Source organism: Tamandua tetradactyla, chromosome 4, assembly GCF_023851605.1.
Source record: "Tamandua tetradactyla isolate mTamTet1 chromosome 4, mTamTet1.pri, whole genome shotgun sequence".
Classification (NCBI taxonomy): domain Eukaryota; kingdom Metazoa; phylum Chordata; class Mammalia; order Pilosa; family Myrmecophagidae; genus Tamandua; species Tamandua tetradactyla.
The window spans coordinates 190,841,453-190,864,998 of record NC_135330.1 but is presented as its reverse complement, the minus strand read 5'-3'; the positions used below and the strand labels follow the sequence as shown (position 1 = coordinate 190,864,998).

Below are 23,546 nucleotides of genomic sequence, written 5' to 3'. Positions count from 1 at the left end.
TAATGCATCAAAATAACTTACAGACAATCCCACATGGACCTTAACATCCACTCACATGCTAGAAACTACCACAGATGAATAGCCCCTAAGTATCTGCAATGCAACTAATACAGAATTCATCGTTTTTCTTGCTAAATCTGATCCTCCTCCTAAAATCTCTCTCTCAGGTAGTGACAGTGCCCACCCAACTCCATGACGCCACACTGCAGAGTCATCTTCTTCTTCCTTCTTGGATCTTCATCCTGCTGATTTTGCCTCCTAAATTTGTCCAAATCCATCAGTTCCTACATACCGCACTGTCGCTATCTCAATTCAGACTCTCGTCATGCCTATTGCTATATCCCAGTTCTCCTATTGGTACATCAAGTCTGGCCAATGACTGGTTTCCAATCTCCTCTCTTCAACAGTGAAATTATGGAAACAAAACCAAACACTGCTGGCCTCCCTTCTGCAAGCATTATCATCTCTTTCTCTATTGAGAATGAGTGACCTAAGTGGCCCCTAGAATTGGCCCACTGTAGTATTCCAGTCCAGTGTACCCTTCCCAGTATCACTCTTCTCTGGCCAATTGGTACAGATTTCTTCTGTTCATGTGGGTTCTGCATTTTACGTTATTTCTCCCTGGTTGTATTAGTGCTCATTTTTCAAGCTGCATCTCATTTTGTTATTTCCTGCCTATAATTTCAATGTCCTTAAGGTATAATTAGAATTTTTCTGTCCTTCTAGATATATGAAATCTCCCCTGATTCAGGATAACCTGCCAACTTCATTACCATGAAGCTCATTCCCCCTGAAATAAAACGGGACATATCATAAAACTCCCATAATATCAGGCTGTGGTCACAGGGCCATTTGCTGTTACATTTTATTTATACTGTCTTTCAACTACTTTCCATCCGTGTGGCTCTTCTCCAAGCCAAGCTGAATTTATTTTGCAATGGACCAGGGGCAACGATGTCTTAAAGAAAAAGAAAAGGAAGAAAACCTCCCCCCTGCACTATATAAGGTTGCTGTACCTCTGTCTTTATCTAGCCATAAAGTAAGCCAAGTTAAAACCACAGGTTTCACTCTAAACCTTTTTGCTTCACATACTGTTTCTGTTCCATGGTAGTCTGACGATTCCACTACAGTTTAACATTTCTCCTGCAAACAAGAGCATACAGTCCACAAACTCTATTGAGCATAGCGACGGTTTAGTTGGGAGACAGTAAAGCCTCCAAGCAGGCAGCAGCTGCTCTTGGTTCCACCCTCACCACGTCTCAGAGATGCTTTTGGATTTGTGTTACCAGCGCCGTGGAGGGCGGGCACACCAGCATTCCAGCATTCCAGCTCCGGGACCGGGATCAGATCGTGCAGACATCTGAGGAAAATGCCAGACGATTTCCTTCCCCTCCTCAAGTGCACGACATGACTCTCCTGGCTCATGTGCAAAAGAAAAGGGAGGGCTTTGACCTACCAATTTCACATGTGAATGCAATTTCCAATCAGGCTTCCCTCCCACACTCACCAATATGGTGGTAGAGGTTTGCTTGTGATACATTTGATTGCTAGTTCAATCACTTCCAATATTTTTAGACCTTGCAAGTTTTATACTCCCATTTTATACTCTTAAAAAAAAAAAGAAATCAATATTCAGAACTCCTGTGCTGAACAGCAGCAGCACATGTCGACTTAGCTCGCCACCTCATTAGAAGAAACAAACAATTATAAATCTTGTATTTCTTCCAAAAAGTTGTCAACCTGATAGAGAAGACTGGTCAGGCTCCACATGGCATGTGCCCCCCATTCGAGTCATTTTGCCTGTAATTCCTAGATATGTAAATTGAGAAGCAAGCCAGCTGCAAACAGATGTGTTTAGGATACTCAGACATGTTCGCCTCCCCACCCCACCCCCACGCCCTGTCGCCTTCCCTCCCTTCATCACAAATCTCTTTCTGCTTTCTCTGCTGGGTTTCCCCTGCCCACCTCCCCACCTCCCTCTGATCACAGCCCATTTTTATCACTTACTATTCTGGCTAAGTTCACATGCCCAGCCATGGCAGTAGACCTCAGAACAAGAATAGAGGATATAATAAAATTCCACAGCCCCAAAACCTTCTTAAAGATGAAACCACAGCAACTACTAGGAAAAGAGGGGAGCTCTGGAGGAGGGCAGAGATATCTTGTTTGATCTAACAAGGCTCCTCTGTTTCAGGATTTGCAATCAATGTAAACTTCCCGAGAGACCATCTCAGGGACACCTGAGACCTGAATCTGAGCCCCGCCACTTACTATGCGGGTCATCCCAGATCTACAAGTTTTCTCTAAGTGACAATACAGAAGCAGAGGTTTACATATCTATTTTAAAGCCTGTATATAAAGACTTAGTGAGCCAGCATCAGTGTCCACAATGCACAGTGCAGGCAACCATCAGACTTAGTGATATCACATTTACCGAAAAAAAAAAAAAAAAGTCTTCTGGATTCTGAAAATGAAAGTCACATAGTTTATAGAAATAAGGAAATCAGTCTGTTGTGGATTACTTTAAGAGGGGTTGCTTTTTACCTTTGTACTTAACTGGGGAATCAGTAAAGCAACAGGGAACTTTTCTGTAAAACCAGAAAAGATTCTCTTAACTTCGGACTTTACAAAATCACCAAGAGAATTAGGTAAGGCTCTACTGGGGAGAGCACAAAATTAATACAGACACATAAGTCTGAGTCCAGGCTCAGGCTTGAATAATTTATCTTTGCCTCAGTGCGGGTCAGTTTCCTCATATTTAAATTTGGAGGAAAACCATCCCTGTTCTTGGGGCACTGGGGAGTTAAGGCAGAATGCGGGCAGGTTTCTGCTTGGAGCAGAGGGAAAATGCCGAGGAATGGACAGTGGTGAATGTAATTACTTCCATTGACTGGTGTGGCTGGGAGTGGCTGGGATGGAAAGGTTTAGCAACTAAAAAGATAATGGCAAGTAAATGTAATACATGATCCTGGACAGGATCTAATAACAGAGGAGAAAATGTTCAACAGATCATTATTGGGACATATGAAAAAATTAAAATACAGTCTGTAAGCTTTAAATCAACTTTAAATTTCTTAAAGGTGGTAATTGCACTGAAGGTGATAGCATAAGTGAGTATCCTTGTTTTTAAGAAATATACATGGAAGTGTTAAATGTTCAGGGAGCATGATGTGTGCAACCTGCTCTTGGAAGTTCAGAAAACAGAGGGATGGATGAATAAGACAGATGGATGGATAGAATGATACAGCAAATGCTGCACAATGCTGAAATCGGTGCATCTGTGGGGGGTATGCTGGAGTTTTCTGTATGGAGTATTTTGTTATTTTTGCAACTGTCCTGTGAGTCTGAAATTATTTCAAAATAAAAAGTTTAAAGAAAAAAAAATCCCTACTCTCCTACCTCCCAGGTTTCTTGTAAGCCCTCAGTGAGAAAACACACATGACACATGGTCTAGAATTGCTGTCCTCACTTCCTTGCCTTCAAGTCACTCTTCAAATTACTTCTGCCCCTACTAAGACACCAAAGCTCCCCTCCTACTTAATGGGTAATCCCCCTCCCCCAGCACTCTTCAGGCATAAGCCTGGGCTATCTCTGCAACAGTTGACTCCAACTCCCCCTCCCCAAACACTGAAAACCTTTCCCTGCTTTGGTCTTTACCCAATTGATAGTTACATCATTCTCCTTTGCTGGCTTCTTCCTCCCTCCACACTGGTTAGTATTCCCCAGGTTCTATCCTCAGACCCAGTCACACATTCCCCCGACTCCTGCGATCAACTGTAACCAACCATGGTGATGATCATCTGGACCAGGAGCCAAATCCCCCCATTTTAGTAAATAAGTTTTACTGAACTCGGTTACACTGATTTGTTCATGTATTGCCCATGGCAGCTTCTGTGAACAACGGTAGAGGTCAATTGCAAGATAGACCATCTATTTCACAAAGACTTAAATATTTACTATCTGGCCCTTTACAGAAAATGCTGGCCAGCCTTTGATGTAGACTTCGCCCAAGTCACACTCATATTTTCCTTTCTCACTAAATGTGCTGACCTGTATGTCCACAGGCCCCTCACATCCAAATTTCTGAAAGTGAGCACTTCAACCTATGATGATCTCTTTGTCTTCTTGCATTATGAGCTAATGGAAACAAGACCCACACCCACCATCCCAGAGGCTGCCATCTTTGACCACATCCATCTGTGACCCATTTAGGTCATTCCTACCTCCTTCTCCCTTCTAAATCCATCCCTGGGTGCCATCACCATGGCATCTCCAACCTCTGTTCATGCCACTGTCCATGCCTCCATCCTTTCTCCACTTTCCTTTTCCTCCTGATATGCCTTCCTCTCAGTCATCCTCTGTCTACCATCAGTTATTTCTCTAACACAAAAATTTCAAACTCTCATTTCTCATTCTTTGTCCTTTAAGACATGGCCCCAACTCCTTGTCTGCATATACAATCACTTCTTCCTTTGCCTCCAGCACTCAAGCTGGCCAGCAACTGTGCAAGAACTTCCAGGATGCAAGACCCAGCACCGACCTTCTTGTTGGGATAATGGGTCCAAATAATTTCAATAGATGAAATTATATTTTAGATGTTTTGCTGTGAACCAATTCATCCACTTTATCTTGAGTTTTCCTAACCATTGGGTAGAACTGACCACTTGTTCCTTTCTACTTGCATTGCACCTTGAACTCACTCACCTCTATGACAAAGCTTATCACAATGTGTTGTGGTTATTGTTACATCGGGCCCCCTCTACTAGGTTGTAAGCTTCTTGTGGGTAAGGGCTGTTTTATTCAACCTTTAAGCTCTAGCACCTAATCCACTAGATAATACACAATAGGCAGTCAATAGATGATCAATACTTTGTAATCTTCCATTAGTTTGTTAAGCTGTTAGAATGCAATATACCAGAATTGGAACATTTTTTAAAAGGGAATTTAATAAGTTACAAGTTTACAGTTCTAAAGCCATAAATATATCCTAACTAAGGCATCCAGAGAAAGATACCTTGGCTCAAGGAAGGCTGATCTGGGAAGGTGTGTCTTCCCAATTTCATTGCTTCTAGCTTCTGATGCCAGTGGTTTCCTATCTAGGCATCTGTGGACCTTCACTTGGGTGCTGTGGGACACAACTCTAAGTCTCATCTCTTAGCTTAGCATCTGCCAGGGCTGGAGATTTCTTTTCTTCAGGTCCTGACTATTTCTGTGAGTTCTTGCTTAGCACCCAGGCTATTCCTGTCTCAATTGCCAATGTCTACATTGGCATTGCCTGTCAGCTGCAAACTCTCTCCAGATGTTTCCCCTTTTAAAGGACTCCAGTAAACTAATCAAGACCCACCTTGAATAGGTGGAGTCACATTTCCATCTACTCAAAAGGTCACACCCACAATTGGGTGTGCCACATCTCCATGGAGAAAATCTATTTGAAAGTTGCCACCCTTTAACTTATAAGATTCCACAAGGGTTCCAGGCACTGGAGTAACTTGCCAGAAACCTACAACCTCCAGATGGGTCCCTGACCCAGATAAGTCCTGAAACCAAGCCTAGCCTCTCCAGAACATCAGATAGCTCCATCTCCCTATCCCATATTAGTGACAGACCCTTCCAACATAAAAAATTTAGAATTGCCATAGCCCAAACAACCCCAATGAGAGGTATGGAAAGACCAAAGGTGATAGCGGAATTATACATAGAAGATAGGACTTAACAAATGAATATGAATGCTGAATCATTAAATTGTTATCTCTTTTAGTCTCCAGTATTTTAGAGCAGCTAGAAGTAAAAACCTAAAATTGTAAAATTGTAACCCATGTCAAAGTCTGAAATATGTTCTACAACTGATTGTGGTGCTGTGCTTTGAAATCTATAGCTTTTTTGTATCTATGTTCACAAAAAAAGAAGGAAAAAAAAGTTGATAGTGATGATAAGTATTTAAGCCCTCTAGTCTCCTATATTCTGGAGCAGCTGGAAGGAAAAATATGAGAGGATCGTACGGTAGCCCATGACAAACTCTATGGATCTATTCTGTAACCACTTTTTGAAGAGTGCTTTGAAAACTATTGCTTTTTCATTTCTTTGCTTTGTATATATGTTACATTATATAATAAAAAAAAGCTTGAAAAAAAAAAAAAGTTGTCACCCTTGCCAGAGACCCTGGTTCAATTCCTGGTGCCTGCCTCCCACAGTTAGGATCATATTAAAACATGGTTTTTCTGGAGTACGTAACAGATTCAAAACTGGCACAAACTTGCAAAAGTCTATACAAATAGTTGAAAAGAGAAATCCTAATGTGCTATGTTCATTTTACTTCTCCCTTTCTGCCCTGCAGACATAAACTAGAGGATGAGAAAAGTTCTGGGCTAAGAATTTGATCAAGTTGTTACAAATGGCCTTTCAAAGTGTTGTGTCAGCTATGGTCTTAGTTCCTTTTCCCAGCAGAACACAGGGGCTTTTCCAGCAATGCTTCTAAGGAGGAAAAAAAGGGATGGGGATGGGGAGAAGGTAAGAAGGAAGGAAGGTGATGGTTTATTTACACAGCAATTAACTGCCACTACTTAAGTTTATGCAATCAAACTTATTTCCACATGTTGGGGACTGTGTTTGGTGTTGCTAGCAAGATTCTCATCGTAAAAGAGGACTAAAGGAAGAAATGTAACACAAAGAAAAAGTTAAACGGTAACTTGATCTTGTTTGTATATTGGGAAAAGGTAACTTTCAAAAGAGGTGACCAGATGTTCCCCATCTCCAGTGAGGAAAAATCAAAAGGAAATGGGGTTAAGCAATGACTTAGGGCATTGCAGTTAGGTAGAAGAAATAAGTTTCTGACATCAAAGGGTGTTAAACTACTATTTATGATTTACAGTTTTATTTTCAGGAGGTCCTAAAACAGTCTGGGAGGACTGGGGCTGCTCTATTTGAAGAAAGGAGGTAGAATTGACAGATTCTCACAGTACCACTTTGGACCATGAGTGAACTGTTTTCCTTGAGAAGTGGGCCCATATATAACACAAACGAAATGATTCACTACTTGCAACTACTACATACCACCCCTTTGAAAAAACTGTTCATATCCACCAAACGACACAGTTGATAAGATATAAAGAACAGAACTGATAAGCAATAACTACTAAATTAGTACAATTTATATGACAAAGGCTCCTATTGGAAAGAAGATAAAGTTGGAGTCCTATGACCCAGGATTCCAGTCTCTTCTCCATCACTTATTACCTATTTCACCTTGTGGAAAATGCACAAGCCTAAATATACAGAGTTCATGAAAAAATGACACACCCACATGTGCATGCAAACACAGATGGGTGCAAACAAAGAGTGTGGGTGAGGAGAAAACAGCAGTCACTTCAGGACAGTAACTCCATCAGTGATTCCTATGTCCTTCGTTTTTCCAAGTGTCCACAACAAACATCTATTACTTCTACAGTTGAGGGTAAAACCGAAATTGTCTCCTCCCCTGATGCCAAAAAAAAATCTGGCTTGGTTTTTTTGGACAATGTACTCCTTCATGCCATTCTTTATTATGCTATAAACTAACTTCTCTGTTAATCAAAACACCTGCTGTCAGTCAGATTATTTCCTTCTTAGGTATTTAAGACTTTCATGAAACACATCTCCCGTCATCTATATTTCATCATAAAGGCATGCAAAATTGCTGTTTAACAGCTTATTATTTTTAGACCCTACCCATTCAGTTTTCTTATGTGTGGGGAAATTATACCACTGAGATATAAAAAACCCCAGCCGACTGTAATCATTCTATGTTTTGGATGGGAACAAAGAAAGGGTGGGAGTTTTGCACTGAATTTTAATAAACTTTCAATAACTTCCAAATGTTGATACTTTCCACATTTATTCGCACCTGTGGAACAAAACCAGCAATAATACAAGGCACCATACAGATTTTTTTTCTTTCAGCAATTAACTAGTTCCTTTACTGGGATAAATTATGTGTACTTTTCCATAATTTTTATTCCTTTGAGAAGTGAATGATTGATTCATAAAACACAATGTCCATTCTATTATCACTTAATTTATTAGGCCACTCAGCTCACGGACAAGCTGAATAAATTAATTACAAAGGACACAATGGAACTAAACATGTTAAGAATGATATAGTCCCTTAGAAAATATAAAGTACTTCTTGAAACGATTCCTTCACATCAGTGAATATTCTTGGCCAGAACTACAAATTGAAAACAAGTTCAGAAGACATTTCATTTACTTCTCTTAGCTGTTAGAATTCAAGTAATGCATAGGATTTGGAACCAAAAAAAAGCGCTTTGGAGATGATTAACCTATCCCTCTTGTTTCACAGACAGGATACTGAGGCCTGAGTCTGAATGGTTTGCTAAGGGATTGTAGCTGGTTGGAGACAAAGTGAGGGTCACAGCCCACGTCTTTTGAATTCTGGTCCAGGTTCCTTTCAGCTGTGCAATGCTGATTATCTCTTCAATGAGACTGGATACAGCCTGGAAAGGATCATCAGTACTTTCAACTTACAAAGATCGTTTTTTGGGAAAAAATGTTGTTTCCTTTCCCTAAGCATAAAGACTGTAGTATGGATTCTTCTTTCTTTCCCCATGGAAAAGCCCAGCTTTGGGGGCCAGGGGAGAGCACAGTTGGGTTTCACCCTCTCGGGAGACCAGGCAGTATCTGAGGCACATAAGCACAACAGAGAAGCCAAGTGTCTTCAAGGCAAAAGTCTAGGAAGACAGAGATAAGACGAATATGGCTTGGGAACCTCGCAGGCACCAGAGTGCTGCAAGAGAAAATGCCTTGCCCACATACAAAATAACCATTTTTCCAGTTTTTATATTGTTACCTTCAAACCAACTCCCTTCCTTTTGAGAGACCAGGCTTTTTATGTCCTTTAATACAAAGGAAATAAACTTCCAGGTGTGGATGTTCGCAACTTTTGTGTTAGACTCTATCTTTCCTTTCAGCAAAAAGAACAAGACCATCACTGCGCAGGATTGTGATGCCTTTTCCTGGTTCGAAGCTACACATTTTCATGAGTCACCTCATGACCCCATTTTGTACATGTCACTTAGATTCTACCCTATCTCTCCTTTTTTTTTTTTTTGAACAGTTTATTTTCTGTAAATTTGGTGACACCAACAGGCACAATTCTACTAATCAGCTGGGTACCCATAAACATCTGACATGAGCCCTTGAAAGCTCAGTTCCTTTACCCAGAAATACTAACAGCACAAGACAGCACCACATTTTCCAGTGAACAGAAAGCACTCTGTGGCCAAGAGAGTTTGGGAGATGGAGGAAAACTGAAAGTATAAGAGTTCAGTGGGTCAATATTTTAACTATTATGGCTTTAATATTTATCTTTATCCCCTTCTTTAAATACTTAACATAGAAGAAAAAAATCCAAGTAATCCATCTTACATAGTAAACTTTTCCAGAATAAGTGAATTGGTCAAGGATTCTACATTTTTCTAAAACTTTTTCCATTTGGTCTGCCTTCAGGCCTTCATGTTAGGTCTATTAAACATGAAAAATTTTAAAGTAAGAACGAAGGACAAAATAAAGAACCTCAACCCATCAAGAGCCATCTGTGATTTGTATTTCTAGTGTGATAGATATAAAGCTACAGGAGAACGTTAGTCTCTCAGGGCAGAAGCTACCATATGAACTCTCTTCCAGATTTTATTAGATTTTAAACACCAGTAGTAAAAAGCAGGAGAACACTAGTATAATCCTAGGTAGCCCTGACATAGCTGAAATTGCCAAACCACTATTCCTTTTATTCTTCAAAACTAAAATAATTTGATGGAATTGAAGACAAATCTGTCCTAATCTGATTTTGCTTTCTAATCAATTAAGCTGGACATGAACAAAAATTCGTTTGGGAGGTGCCAAATGCTACATTCCCCTCTGGCATATGCACATTAGTAGATTAAAGGCTGGGGGTTGGTTAGAATCCAATTTAACAATTGTGCATGTTTATTTGTGCAGGGAAATACTTCCATCCACATTCCCGCTAACATCCTAAATGATTTCCTTTAACCACAGTTCATGAAGTATTAAACTAGATGAATAGCTAGTTCTCTTGAGGATTTTATCTCTTATCACTATTTCTAGTTGTTGCTGCTGTTGTTGTTTTCAGTAAAAAAAAAAAGGTCATCAAAAAGAAAAGGAGAAAAACAAGCAGACAAAACAACAACAAAACAAAGCCAACCCAAGAAATATAGGGCAGGATTAGTTTTATCCAAACCTTGCTAGGGGAGTGATATTAACGCCAAACCACGAAAAAGATCCAGGGTCACAAGAGGCCCCATTTATGTTAATAAATGATATAATAGTTCGATTCAGACCTCAATCTTGACTGCAAACTTCCTAAGAGTAACACCCTGAGAAAATAATTTAATGTCTTTAAACCTCAGTTAAGCGGGAATGCCAAGGCCTGTCGTGAAGAATACAAAATGGGGTCAATGAGATGATGTATGATGGCATTACTGCAGTGCCTGCTCTGGCCATTCGGCAGGCACTCAACACCTCAGTTACTCTCCACCCCTCCCGAGTTCTCCATAGGATACAGGAGTTAAAAGAGCAGGACAGTGTGGGGAGAGAGAGTGTAACCCAAATCAATGCAAGGTAATCTTGATTTTACACTATAAGGTAGTGTAGGACATGCTTAGTTTATGTCCTAAAGCAGAAAGGAAAACGTGGAAAAATGTGAAAAAAAAAAGGGGGGGGGGACTAACAGAAGCAATCAAAGGGCATCATCAGGTAGGGGTAACTCATCAACCTGACTGAAATCCTGCCCAAGAAAGGGAAGGAAAAAAGAAAAAAAAGAATTCTCCAAGGTTAGATCTAAGGTTTTATGAATTGCAACAAGAAGAACATCAATCTGATAGGGCCTGAATAATGTTATAGCTGGTCTCTCTGAAAACTAGAGGTTTTATTATTCAGAGTGTAGCAGGTTGAATTACATTCTTAATCTCAATTCATGTCCCGTGGGTGTGAACCCATTATAAATAGGACCCCTTGAAGAAGTTATTTTTAGGTGAGGAGTGTCCCAGCTGAATGAGAGTGCAGCATGGGTAGGTTCTGGGTTCAGGGTTTCCAAGGCTAAAATCCAGGTATCAGTCAGGCCGAGTTCTCATCTGGAGCTCAGGATCCTCTCCCAAGCTCACATGGTTGTGGGACTGAGATCCCCACATCCTTGCTGGCTATAAGTTGGGGACACTTTCAATTCCTAGAGACTACTGCATTCCTTGCCATGCGATCGCTTCCATCTTCAACCCAGCCTCATGAGGCCCACAGAATCCTTCTCCCACTGTAAAGCTCTCTCACTTCCCCTATCTCTAACCTCTAGTCCCAAAGTTAAAGGGCTTGTGCGATTAGGTTAGCCCTACCCAACTTGCCATAACACATGACACAATGACACTGATCACAGTCAAAGTCTCAGCATTATCCAGGGCTGCATGCCAGCTTAGACTGCTGCCTGCCACAATCACACAAAGTAAACCTGTCCGTCCTATCCTTCCCCACCCCAAACAATAATGTTGCCACAACTTCCATGAAAATGGACAAAATTCTCCAGCCAGAAAGACCCTCCAATTGGAATTAAGAAGAAAAACCAGCTATTTGATGTTTTAAAGGAATACAGAAAAGCCAAAATAAAAGGGTGGAATAGATATGCCAAGTAAATGCTAACTAAGAGAAACCTACTAGAGCCAAATTAATATCGGATAACAGACGGTAAGGCAGAAACAAGCAGTACTAAAAATAAAGACTGTCGCCTCCTTAGCAAGTAGAGAAACATGAAATTGGAACAAAGGAATGTCACTGAGTACTTGAAAGACTGGTAAAGATTAAGACACCTGAAAAAAAAAACAACTGAGTCTCTGCAAGGATGTAGATTTATGGAAACTTTTATAAACTCCTGCCAAATCACTTAAAAGTATAATTTTGCATTATTTAGTGAAGTTGAAAACACACATTCCCCATTAACAAGCAATTCTACTCCCAAATATTACACCTTAGGAAAATATTTGCACATGTGCACAAGGAGACATGTACTATTTTTTCTTAGTCACCTTGTATGCAATCACAAAATTCTGGCAACAAGCCAGATGTCTATGGACAGGAGAATAATAAAATAAGCTGTGGTGCTATTCATACAATGTCACTTAACATAGGGGAGAAAATGAATCAACTGCAACTATGTGAATTGACACAGAGCAAACCCAAACAACATTGAACAAAATAAGCCAAAATGTACAATTTCACTTACTCCATATTAAAACACACATATAGGAAAACAACTGAACCATAGATATGTAGAAACTATGCATAAAAGTAAGTGAACAATGAAACAGATTCAAGTGGAGCAGCTACCTCTGCGGGGGTGAAAGGCAGACATGGTCTTAGACACACAGGGGAAGTCAAGGGCAGAGAGAAGGTTCTGTTTCTTGAGCTGGGGTCTGGGAATACAAGGATTTATTTTATTGTGGCTCCTATATGTTATATGCATTCTTGGTATGTACAACAAGAGTCAAAACAGATTATTAACCAATGCAAAGCAATACTTTTTAGTGCCAAGTCTGTGTTACTGTAAGAGTGTGGAATAACTTACTGCAGCCAGAATAGGCAGAAAGACACTGGGGGAAGACAAGAGGGACTGCAGGGACAAAGGCTCCAAAGGGTCAAAGCACCCTGCAAGTGTAGGACGCAATGAGTGGGCAAATAGTCTAAGAGAAAAGGGGAAAGGAAGGCTGAGGCTGGTAATGGGGTGCTCGTTATTCCAGTGAAACCATGAAGATATCACACTGTAGAAAGTTCTGGGGCCAAACAGGATTTTAGTCAGGCTCTTGCGTGGCTACCTCTTGGTGGAGGCCCTGCAGGAGGCTTGATGGCAGTCAAGGAAGAAGGGGACATGGAACTGGGAACAGAGGACACTACTGCATGGAAGCCCCTGGCTTCCACATGGCAGCCCGCTTCACAGCCTCTAGGATGGCTATAGCAAAAGCTCAAAAAATAAGCCACGTCACATAATAACACAAAAAGTCATGTGATAATAAGTGTTGGCCAGGATGTAAAAAAACTGGACCCCTTGTGCTTTGCTGGTGAGAATGTAAAATGAATGGTGCAGCTACTGTGGAAAACGGTCTGATATTCCTCAAAAGGTTAAACACGGAGTTTCTATATGACCAGTAATTCTAAGCCTATGAAAATACCCAAGGGAAATGAAACCTTTATCCACGCAAAGACTTGTCCACAAATGTCCACAGTGGCAGGATTCATAATGGTCAGAGGTGGACACAGTACAATGTCTGTTAACTGATGAATGAATAAAATATGGTACATATGCAGTGGGATATTATTCAGCCACAAAAGAAGAATGAAACGCTACAATGTGGATGATCCTCGAAAATGATATGCTAAATGAGAGAAGCCACTCACAAAAGGCCATGTATTATACATATAATCTCATTTATATGCAGTGTCCAGGATAGGCAAATCCATCAAGGCAGAGATTATTTAAAGTTGACTATGGTGAGAGTTGCACCATATATATATTGTGAATATATTAAAAGCCACAGAAATTATACACTTTAAATAGGTGAACTGTATGATAAGTGAATTATATCTCAATAAAATTGTTATAAAAACAAACAAACCGAAACAGCCTATGAGTCGGGTCAATGGGAGCTGGATTCTTACTCCTGTTCCCCCACCAGCTGCAGACCCAGGCCTGCTGCTTCACTTGCCCTCTGGTTTGTTATGAGAAGTAAATGAGCCAAGGTGCAGGGAGCCCTGAGCAGGGGCCGAAGCACAGAGAAAGTACTTTGCAAACATGTGCTGAGTGCTGAATGGAGAGGAAGGGTTAGATTTAAATCACCAACAAGAAGCAAGAACTGCCATGCAGACCCGGTTAAAGTGGTTAAGAAGAAGGAGAAATGCAACCAATTCTGGGAATTCTCTCCAGAGCAGCTGTCATTAGCAAATGTGCAGGAACCACCTTCCCCAGGGAAGAAAGAGGCGATTCTGCCCGAAGGTAACCCTCTCCCGTGGGACTCTCCCAATGTCCCCACAGACGAACAGATTTTCTTTGTCAAGTCCTGAAAAAGTGGTCTGACACGAAGGATGGATCTATCAAAGTTCAAGCGCAGATTTCAGAAACAACTCTAAGTAGAGGTTTCATTAAAATATGGGAATTGTAGGCAGGCATTCCGAGCTTCTAAAATCACTGGAGGGACTGGAGGAGCAGCCTGTGAGCTGGGCCCCCTGGCCTGCCAAGTCATCCGCTGCCCCTCCCACACCTGGACACCAGGTGCAGGCCTGAGCAGGCAGGCCGCACCTCGCTGGCAGGGTGGGGGCCAGCAAGCCGGGGACTCGCCCACACCCTGACTCCCTCCCCAGCAAATTCTGTTCTGAGTTCAAGTTTCTCCCAACTGAATCGGACCAGCTAACTAAATCATTTCCAGAACTGTGGCTGCAAGAAAGAGTTTTTGGCTTTCAAGATTCTACAGTTCAGGAAGGGATACAGAAAGAGGTTGAAATGGATGTTAAGTATTTCTTAACTCTACTGTATCTGCTGTACAACTCAAAATTGTAATAGCTAAAATTCAGTATGGCAAGTGATGATTTTTCTTGAAATACTTGCCATGGAATCTACTTACCTACCTACCTGCTTATCTACCTACCTATTATCTATCAATGATCACCTATTTATCAATGATCTATCATCTATCAATCCATCCATCTACCTACCATCTATCAGATATCTTTATCATCTACCTATTATCTATCCATTACCTAACTTCTGTGAATCATTTTTATCTCTATCATCTATTTATCTATCTGCTATCCATCTATTTATCAATAAATCTATCATCTGTATCTATATAATTGTCTCTCTCTCCTGTATTTACCATTTCAGGAGCTTACACCTCGACTTCAGACCAGCTAAGCAAGCTCCAATCCCTACGTGCCCAGGAAGTCCAGAGCCCCCTTAGAAAAATACCATTTGCCAAGTTTGGGTCAAAATAGCAGTCACTCTGATATTCTTTCTCTTGTGCACCACCTGATTAACACAGGCAGGCTGTGAAGGGAAATGAGCAGCTGCCCATCAGCGCTGGGCTGGGATGCAGTAGACGTGTTTTATTTTTGAAGAAATGAAATGGGAAGACATTCCCATTTAAAGCCAAGAGCCGACAGTGCAGCAGTCTTTCTCTGACACTGAGTTGGACCCAGAGGATCTATGTGCTGAACTGAGACAGCCCAGGGAGAAAACAATTCACCAAGACTGAGCAATGAGTTTCCACTCAAGTTCTAATGCAAAGTGGCCAGCAGGGCAAGAGTCCACTGAAACCCTGAGATACACAGAGAAATATCCCTGGGTGTCTACACGCATTCACACAGGTCTTTACACATGGACAGGGGCCGTTCCCTTTTAATGCCTCTGCCACGTTTGCACCAACCTTGTCTGTCTGTCCTAATCGATGCCAAAGCCAACTACGACAGAAGAAACACTTATAAACTTCATTTGCCACTAAATAAAACTTCATATTTGTGAGTCTTTACTTCCAATGAACTTCAGAAAAAAAAAAAGCTGAAACAATTTAATGGTGTTTTAATCTTTCACTGTTATTCTTGGGATAAAAACCAAAAATCCCACAGAACTTGTTTTCCTTTCCTTTCCCCTGCTCACGTTCTGTTTCAGGAGGCTGGGCCCAAGTATTTGGTGTTTTTGGCTGAAATTTCCTGGATGGCTGCTGGTTCTCTGACATTCTCTTTTTTCACTACAATGCTGTTTTTTTTGTAGCTCATTGGGGCAACAAAACAATAGTCCTCCAAACACAATATATTGGTAGTAAATTCACAGCAAATCAGCTCTCAGCTTTGTGTATCAGCTAGCATGCACAACCAGAAACATGCTAAACAGGTAAGAAAGGACCAAGAGATTTAGAATGTTAGAGCCATAAAAAGGAAACAAATGTTAGAAAATGAATAGCAAATGGAAAAACTACTTTCATATAGGCCCAGTCATTCCAGTGCTTTCTGACCAAGTCTGAGATAGTAAAATCTCAATCCTTCATGTCTTAAGACTTGCTCCAACACAAGGACCCTACACAAATTATGTCCCACATTATTATGACCAAAAAAATGATCTCAACCCAAATATCCTAATGTCCCTACTCAAAAACAGAACACGCAAACACACAAATTAAAATCCCATGGCCTAAGCACTACTGACATCAAGGGAATAAAGCACCGGAACATATTCGATATAATTTAGGAACAGGCAACTCGCACTAAGCCCCCTGAGCCCCACTGCCAGCTGTTTCATCAAACCCTGAGGCATTCACAGATAATATTGTTTCCTTTTTCTTGTGAACCTAGACTTTTAAACACTATCATAAAAAAGTACATTGTGTAGTAAGAGGAAGGAAATTAAAATACCAAAGGTAAGCAAACTTAATCTCCATCCTTAAATACAAGCTGCATGCATCAGGAACCGAATGTGCAGCGTCTGTTCCAAGACCAGAATCTACTACACCAAGAGCAGTGCTCACATTTGGGTCCTTCCCTCCACCTGGAAGCAAATTCCACAGAAGAGAATTAGTCAACCCTTATGGAGAGTCAGAGAGACTACAGGAAAGTTATTATATTTCTTTGTCAGTTTTTCTCTCCAAATTTTCTGTAGTGAGCACTCAGTTGTAACCATAATATATATATCTTTTCATTCAATCTTTGGGTACCTTTTGAAAAGAAGAGTTTAGCAAAGGAGCAAAACTCATTAAAATAACAGAGGAACTGTAAGTTTTATATCAATGCTTGATTTCTTGAACTTGATAACTGCACTTAAGATGGTTATATAACATCCTTGTTCTTAGGGAACATATATGGAAGGTTTAAGTGTTCAAGGAGCATGATGTATACTATCTACTCTCAAAATGTTTAGAAAATAAGTAGACAGACAGACAGACAGAATGCTGCTGCAAATGTGGCAATGTGTTAGAAGCTGGTGGATCTGGGTGTCGGTGGAGGATATGTTGGAGGGCTCTCTGAAGGTTGTGTATTGTTTTTGCAACTGCCCTGTAAGCTTGAAATGATTTCAAATTAAAAACTTTTTTTTAAAATAGTAAAGGTACAATCATTTATCCAGTTGCATTGTTTCGTGAACTAGAGCAAATTACTTTATCCCTCTAAGCTTTGTTTCCATCTTATGATGGTGAGTGACGGTGGCGATGGCGGTGGTGAAATCTAGTGACCTACTTTGGAGGGCTTCTGGGCCCTCACCTGAGATAATGCCTGCACAGTTCAGGGCCAGGTCCATTATAAGCTCAATAGCTGTCATCACCAACAAAATTCTAAATCCCCAGTGCAATGCCATTCTTGACAGCTCTCGCTTCCTCACTCTCACCTTTTCAACTTGATTATCAAGTCCTCTCTATTTCACATCTAAACCTCTCCCAATTCTGTTCCTTTTTCTTCACTTTCTGAATCCAAGCTATCATGATCTGATAAAGAGACACATGAATAAATGAATGAATTAAAGAGTGGTTATTCCTGCAGCCTGTCTGTCTCTGACAACGCTGCCAGAGTTGGATACAAACAGAAAGTAAAGACTCACTAGAGAAAGTAGCAAGTTTGGGACAATGACAGACTCCTTTCTTTCCAGAGGAGACTAGAACCTAACTCAACTCTTCTGATGTGTGATTTGGCATGCTCAAATGCAAGTGTGGAGGCATATTTAAAATACAAAGTTCTAATTAAAAAGGAATACAATTAATGTTTTATGTCATCAGTTCCATATCTGCATAATTTATTATGCTCAACATCCACTGTTTTTTTTTCTTTCACAATGGGTCATCATCTCATTGACTTATTTTTGCCTGGTGGAGTCTGCAGTCCAATCCTCAGCACAGAATGTATACTCCACAAGACAGGGTTATGTCTGACTTGTTTATGACCACGGTTCCACCATAAGAAGAGCTCAACAAGCATTTGTCAAATTGGTCTCTTACCCCTTCTTAAGCCATTCTTCTCACTGCAGTTAGAGTGAATTAAAAAAAAACAACTGTGTCTGACCAATATAATTCAATGGGGAAAAATATTCTTTCCAGCAAATGGTACTAGGACAAATGGATATCCATGAGCAAAAGAATGACACTGGACCCCATACCTCACACTATACAAAAGAAAAAAAAAATTAACTCAAAATGGATGGAAGGCCTTAGAACTGAAACTACTGAACTCTTAGAAGAAACCACAGGGGAAAATCTTCATGACCTCACACAACAGTTTCTGGGATATGACAGACATCAGAGGCACAAAGAACAAAATAAAACAGGAGATAAATTGGGCTTCATTAAAATTCAAAACTTTTGTGCTTTAATGGACACATCAAGAAAACGAAAAGACAACCCACAGAATGGGAGATAACATTTGCAAATAATATTTCTAATAAGGGAATTTTATCTAGTATATAAAGAATGGCTACAACTCAATAATAAAGGCAAATGACCCAATAAAATGATAGGCAAAGAACGTGAATAGACATTTCTCCAAAGAAGATACATAAACACATGTGAAGATGCTCAATAGCTTTAGCCATTGGGGATATGTGAATCAAAACTACAGTGAAATATCACTTCATCAATAACAAACGTTGGTGAGAATGTGGAGAAACGGGACCCCTCATATATCACTGGTAGGAATGTAAAATGATGTAGTCAGTTTGGAAACAGCTTGGCAGTTTGTCAAAATGCTAAATGTAGAATTACCATATGACCCAGCTCTTACACTCCCAGGTACACATCTAGGAGAATTGAAAACACATGTTCACACAAAAACCTGTACATGTATGCTCAAAGCATCATCATTCATAATAATCAAAGTGTAAAGAATCCAAATGTTCATCAATTGATGAGTGAATGGATAAATAAGATGTGGTACAACCATATAATGGAATATTATTTGGCAATAAAAAGCAATGAAGTACTGACACATGCTACTGATATATGGATGAGCTTTGAAGACATTATGTTGAGTGAAATAAGCCAGACACAAAAGAACAGATGCCGTATGTTATCACTTATATGAAATATTGAGAATGAGCAAATTAATAGAGACTGAAAGGAGGTTATTGGTTGCCAGGGGCTGGGAGAGTGGAGAATGAAGAGTGACTGCTAATGCATAGGAGTTTTTGGGGGGAATAGATGAAAATGTTCTAAATTTGACTGTAGTAGTGATTACACAACTCTGTAAATATACTAAAAACCACTGCATTGTACACTTTAAAAGGGACCATTGTATGGTATGTGAACTATATCTCAATAAGTTTTTCTAAAAATATACTTACCTGACCATAACATTCCTTGGTTACCAATTTTCAAAGGTTTCCTGTTGTTCTTAGGATCAACTCCAAATTCCAATATGATCCAATTCCAAATTCCAAGCTTGCTTCCCCACCCTCATCTTGCACCATTCTTTCAATGATGCACATAGAAATTGCTCAAGAAAAACAGGTCCTGCTGCACTAATTCTATAATACACTCAGGAGTGTTAACTGTAAATGGAGCCAGCTTCACTCTCAAGGAGTGGCATGAGAATGAGAAAGGAAAAAGTAAGGGGCATAACTTTGAAAAGAAGCACTTAGGTTTCTAGTGAAGACATTTTTTTCTATTCTAGTGTCTAAGTCTGGAAGGTACGAGCTGTCTGCTGTCAGGGTCACATGCGAACTCAGGCATAGAAGGCTCTGAGCTCCTCCATATACTCTCACATGGAAGCAGTTTCCTTCAGGTGAGTAGTGAGAACATGCAGGTTTTTACCTAACCAAGTGGTCATAGGAAAAGTAATTAAAGGAGAAAAAATTAACTCTGGCTCCACAAACATTTTCATTCCCATCATTACATCGTCACCAATTGTCAGCATGATTTCAGCAGTTGTCAAGAGAAGGCATTTGGCTGCCTCTAAGAAAGTAAAGGCTCAGGTGGGGTACCCTGCTGTGCATTCATTCACGGATGTTCACTGAGGGCTCCCTGGGGGTCTGACATTGTTGCAGGTGCTGGGGATGCAGCAGGGACAAAGAGACAGAAATCGTCCTTCAATGGAACTGAAATTCTGTTTGGGTAAAGAAAGATTATTAACAAACAGAGGCAAGCATAGTATTCCAGGCAGTGAGACATGCTACGAAGCAAAATAAAGCTAAGAGGAAGGAGGCACTAATTCTGTCTGGGTCCTCAGGGACAGCCTCACTAAGAAGGTCATATTTGAGCACAGACCAGAATCAGGTGAGTTTGCCATGCAGCCTCTGGGGAATGGGCAGCCAACCAATCCGTAGAGGGCTGGAGCCAGAAAGCTGCTCGGGGAGCCCATGGAACATCAAGGAGTCCAGTGTGGCCAGGGCATGCTAAGGAAGAGGGAAGCAGCATCCCATTAAGGCCTTTAATTTTACTTGGAGGAAAAGGGTGGACAACTAGAAGGTTTCTATAGGAGAGAAATACAGCTTTTCATTTAAAGTCAAACCCCCAGATATTCAGAGCTGATTGTCAAGTGTAACCAAAGAAATCTGCATCAGAGAAGCTGTTAAACTTAAGAGTTCAATGTGTCCAAGGTCAAAAGCACCTACATACTAAACTACAAGAGGTGAGATACCAAATTCATAAGTGTATAATGCATGTCACTTTCACCACCCATCTCTCTCTGTGGCCCCTGAGCCCCACAAAGGCTGGACCTACTCACTTCCTGTCCACCACGGAAACTGCTCCATCTATGACCGAGCACAGGGTAGGTGCTGGGGAAGACATCTTTGTGGTATGTGCCCTCAATAGCCATTCAGCACACATGCGGAGAGACTGCCGACTCCTTCTGAGAAAAGCAACATGGCCTACGACTGAGGCCATCCTTAGAGACTTAAATTTGCTGGAATAACTGCAGAGAAAGTACTAAGGTGTAAACAGGACAAACATAGGAATCATTAACAAGTGTGGAATTCAGGCTGGACTTTTCTAGAATTCTAACTGAGAATCCCAGTATAGAGTGAGGAGTTGTCTGTTGTTCCCATAAGAGGTACTATCTTTGGGAAAACTGTAACTCTGAGATTTATGCGGAGCTCTCCCTGCTGCGGCGGCAGCTCTGGCCTGTGCTTTGCATGGGTGCCATGGTGCGCGGGGTCAGTGGCCTCGGAGAGCAAGCACCCAAGCATCCTGGCAGCTGGTGGGCGGTGGCCTTTGCTGGGGAAACTCCAGGGGGCCCAGTGGGAAAAGAGTGGCTGTAAATCCATCACATACATATTGATGCAAGTTAAAGGACTTAATATGAAGCACAGAAGCAGATAATGCCAAGTAGCAAGCAGTAGTAGGTACCCATCTGGGGAGTGGGGCAGCATTTTCTTTTACCCCTGCTGCTGAGATGGCAGAAATTAGTCAAGTTCAGCATGAAACGGACTACACCTGCTGAGATGGCAGAAATTCATCGAGTTCAGCATGAAATGGACTACAACCAGCATTAGTCAGCAAATGAGGGTCCCTGAAAAATTAAAGTAGTGCCATCAAGTGCTGACATGGAACAAGGATTCTAAGACATGGTTCCAAATGCTGATGTAATAATGCAGGTTCCAGAGAGGATTGTTGTAGCAGGAAATAATGAAGATGTTCCATTTCCAAGACCAGCAGATCTTGGCCTTATTCAGTCAACTCCCTTTAAACCTCTGGTATTAAAACACCACCCCGTGAACTGCACTAAATGAAAGACCACTAGATTTTCTGGATTTAGAAAGATGTCCTCCAGTCCCTCAAAAGGAAGAATTAAAAAAAAAATTGTCTCAAGACATTGCCAGATGTCTCCTGGAGGGAAGAATCACCTCTGCTTGAGAACCACTGTCTATGCCAAGAAAAGAGATGATGAGAAGAAGGCTTATGAGGAAGACCATAAAACTGTTGTCTGAAAGCTTGACTGAGGCAAGGGATAAATTTGTAGAAAGCAATGGTACTTAAATTCTTAAACTGGCTTGAAGAATCCAAGTGAACCTATGAGGTGGACCTGAAACATGAAGTAAATAATCTCCTATTTCAAAGAGGGTTCATAAAATCTGGAGGCTTGGCTGGTAGGAAATTCATGAACACTTGGGTATACCTAATCTCTACCAAAACTTGGAAAGTGTGATTCTGTCAACAGTGATGAATAAAGCCTATTGCTTGGTAACTCTGCCTACAGTGAACTAATAAAGCAGATGTGAATAAGTCATCTGATTTGGGCCTGATGCTGAGAAATACCCAAATTCTGACAATTCTTAGTGTTCTTAGAGTATATCAGGCATTGTGGATGAAGGGGAAAAGACTGACATTGACTCCACTGCCTACTCTTAAAAAGGAGTCCCAATCGGAGCCAGTGGAGAAACTCTCCTGAACAAAAAGGAGGCACTGAAAAGAAAAAGAGTTGGAAAATGATGTTTACAAGAAGAAAAACTTGACACAGCCTTGAGGCATTACTACTGAGCCAAAGATTTGTAACCCACCCAGCATACACCATCAATCAAGCAGGAGTACACTTTGAAAAGATCCACTACAATAAATACTAAGAACTTTGTGAGAAGACCATTGAAGTGGGAAGAGAAAATTGGCAATGCCTGTTTCAAAGAAGAGAAGTTTAAGGGATGCCGTCCATTTCTATAATAAATCTTTGGAAAAGCATTGAACCCCAAATGCACATAAGAACAACAAAAGTCAGAGGAAGGAACAAAATCGGTTGGCTTACATAAGCCCCAACCTGCTTTTGGAGGAGACAAACAAAGGCAATGAGTGTTTTCAGAAAGGGAATTATCTCCAGGCATGCAGTTTTATACAAAAGCTGTTGAAGGGGGTGGAACGGGCATGACCCAGGTGCCCCGGGAGTAGAAGAGGGATCAGGGCTGATGGTGGAGTTATACAGAGAAGGTGGGGCTTGACAAATGAGTATGATCGCTGAATCATTATAATAATATTTCTTTTGGTCTCCAGTGTCTTGGAGCAGCTGGAGGTGAAGGCCTGGAATTGTGGAATGGTGGCCTGTGCCAGACTCTGAAATCTGCCCTACAACTAATTGTGCTGTGCAATGAAATTCATTGCTTTTTTTGTATATATGTTGTTTTTCACAGAAAAGAAAAAAAGCAATGGTAAAAAATATATATCTATTTCTTCTGGCCTCCAGTGTTCTGGAGCAGCTAGAAGGAAAAATCTGAGTTGATGTGTGGTAGCCCATGACAAACTCTGGGACCCGTCCTGTAACTACTTGTTGGGGAGTGCTTTGAAAACTATTGCTTTTTTCTCTTTGCTTTGTATATGTGTTATATTATGCAATAAAGAAAATTAAATAAATAAATGCTGTTGAAGGGCATCCATGGGATACCACTTTCTACAACAATCATGTCCAAGAAGAGCTAGCACCAAGGACAGTGAGAAACACATCTAGCCAGAATGCAGCTGCTCCTGAAGCTATGAAGGACACCACAAACACCGTGGGTGTCTACCATAAGGCTCAAGGCTGGTATTCCACAGCAAGGAAGCAGCAGAAGGCTG

General features: G+C 40.9%; 1 protein-coding gene across 11 annotated transcripts in view; it reads right to left on the bottom strand.

Annotated features, from left to right (window-relative positions):
• Positions 1-23,546, bottom strand: part of ATP8A2 (ATPase phospholipid transporting 8A2) — a 656,957-nt gene that overhangs the window by 270,244 nt on the left and 363,167 nt on the right. The window lies entirely within an intron of this gene.